Source organism: Austrofundulus limnaeus, unplaced genomic scaffold, assembly GCF_001266775.1.
Source record: "Austrofundulus limnaeus strain Quisiro unplaced genomic scaffold, Austrofundulus_limnaeus-1.0 Scaffold658, whole genome shotgun sequence".
Taxonomy (NCBI): Eukaryota; Metazoa; Chordata; class Actinopteri; order Cyprinodontiformes; family Rivulidae; genus Austrofundulus; species Austrofundulus limnaeus.
This window is the reverse complement of record NW_013953060.1, coordinates 208,706-211,205: the sequence shown is the minus strand read 5'-3', so window position 1 is coordinate 211,205 and position 2,500 is coordinate 208,706. Positions and strand designations below refer to the sequence as shown.

Sequence of the window (2,500 nt, the reverse complement as noted above, 5' to 3'; positions counted from 1 at the left end):
TCTCTGAATGAAATTGACACTATTTTTTCCACAGTTGGAAAAAGGGGAACGTGGCTGTCTGGGTGGAACAGTTGCTGCTGGACTTGTCTGATTCCTGGGGCTGGAATCTGATATACCAGCACCACTTTCCATCGAAGACATGGAAGATCTTTTTTATTTGGATTATGATAACTGGATTCCTGCTGATTAGCGGAGGAGGGTTCCAAATTTATCAAAAAGTGAAAGCAACCCTGACAGTGAATCGGGCCTTTGAAGAGCTGTCGGGCGCAATTGAAAGATTCTGCCAGGCTGGTAGCACACAGATGCTCATCTGGGAAAAGAATTTGCTAACTGGCTGTGATTCTGACAAGGATCACAGCTCAGGAGTGACCCTTTGGCATGTATGGATTACATCTGGGTGAGCTTCAGACAGTGAGAGGTGAGGAAGACCCCAAATTTGGCTGATTGGATTTTTTTGCCAACTCAGAGTTGCAGTTAAGACACTTCAAAAGCAGCAGGAAATTCAAGGCTGCTTTATTCCAAAATAATTGGTTTATCTATCTGGCTCCCAGCGGCACAGCCTTGAGGGCAGTGTTTATCTCCACCTCCCCAGGATGGAATGTCAACAAAGAGCTGGATTCACTCCCACCCCCATCACCCGTTTTGGACCCGGCCTAAATTTCCACAGTAACAAGTGCTCTGAAACTAACCTGGTCAGGACCAGGTTTAAAGTGAAGTTTATTTAATTTTCTAAGCAGTAGAGTCACTTTACTGCAAAAACTGTTAATCTAAGAAAGTTTTACAATCTTACATCAGCTAAAATGTATTTTGATCTTGTTTTTAGACTGATAAACTAAACAAGATCAGAAAATGTTGGATTATTAATCTTGTTAATCTGAAAAGTTTTCATTATTTCAAAAAGTCTTACCAAGTACAACTGTCAAACTGCAGATTATTAATTATTATTAATTAGAAAATATTCAGTATAATCTAGTATTCTTAACTTATTTTATATCACTAGTTTTTGCAGTATCTGATCAGAAATTTCATAGAAATATTAAATTTGTGTGTGTTGTGGGCATGAGTCTCACGTGTCTTACTGTGCATGCCTGATCAGGCTATCTTTGGTCCGCCTGATGGGTCTAGTAAATAAACAGTGAACGTGCATTAATCCTAAAAGTTTTATAGCTGCGTGAATGAGTCACCTTGATTAAGCGTGGTTTGGTGTTAGAGTGACAGATTACAGCTGTTGACAAGTTGAAAGCTTGTTCAAGCTCCGTTTACAGCTGATATCTTGAGTTTAGAAATCTGACTTTTGTGAAATTAGCTCCTGTCCTTTGAGGTTTTCTTATTGCTGTTTAGGTCAATATGTTTATTTGTATGACTGCCCCAATACTCTGGCTTCATCATATTTACACGTTAAACACCACTATGATTTTTACAATCAATCTGTTAGTGAGAGTCTTTTCAGTTATTTTTTTAATTTCAAATTTAATAATTAATTAATTCTGTAAAATAATGGATTTGAGCTAAAGTACACATTCACTTCAAAGAAGTCTAAACAATCCTGCATTTCCTTATGTTTCTGCAGGAATTGGTGGTAGACATTTTAGACATACTGTATTTGTCATATAAAATAATCATAACGACAATAAGATAAAGCAGACTGCAGACTTCTTATGAGTTTGAAAGTCAATTTTTGGTATGAACACCCTTTTTTAATAAATGCTGAAGTCATTTCTACAAGCTTTCCTGTGATTTCTTTGAGTATAGCTTAGAGAAAGCTCTTGAGGCAAGTTGAAGGAAAATTCAAAGCTCTTCATTCAATATTAGCTGCTTTTTGTTTAGAAAAAAATTCAAGAGTTTTGCTCTTTGCAAGCAAATACAGAGATGAGTAGTGACTCATAGTGTCATAGTCTGTTTATTTTGCTTTAGTTTTCCTAGTGTTTCAGTGTTTCCCCTGTGTTTCTCTGTTTATCTGCCCCGCCCTCTACCCCTAATTTTGATGGTCACAATGGAAAAGGGGTGTGGTCACAAAGTGGTCCCTGGGGGGTAGTGAGACCCAACTTTTTCCTGTTAACATGCCTTTTTTTGAAAGAGGGGAGCTTAAGGTACATGAAAACACCTGAGAAGTTCAGAAGTGTGGTGTGCATGGTGACCCACCCTAATCTACAGACTAAAAAATATGAAAATTTGCATCTTCTTTTGGGGTTGTGACCCTTTGATCCCCCAATGACATCATCAAGCACATATTTGCTTAATGAAATGTTATCAGCTAATCACAACTAATCAACACGAATCTGCTGATACCTTGTTTTTAAACTTTGGTTGGCTTATGGCAAAGTTATTGGCATTTAAGTTTTCTATACTCCTAATTTTGATGGTCACAATGGAAAAAGGGCGTGGCCAAAAAAGGGTCACTGGGGGGCAGTGAGACCCATTTTTTTCTGTTACCATGCATTTTCTGAAAGAGTGGAGGGAATATGAAAATACAAGAGAAATTCAGTAGTGAGGGCGGGGG

General features: G+C 38.0%; 1 long non-coding RNA gene across 1 annotated transcript in view; it reads left to right on the top strand.

Annotated features, from left to right (window-relative positions):
* The window catches only part of LOC106531623 (uncharacterized), a 34,923-nt gene that overhangs the window by 31,437 nt on the left and 986 nt on the right, over positions 1-2,500 (top strand). The window lies entirely within an intron of this gene.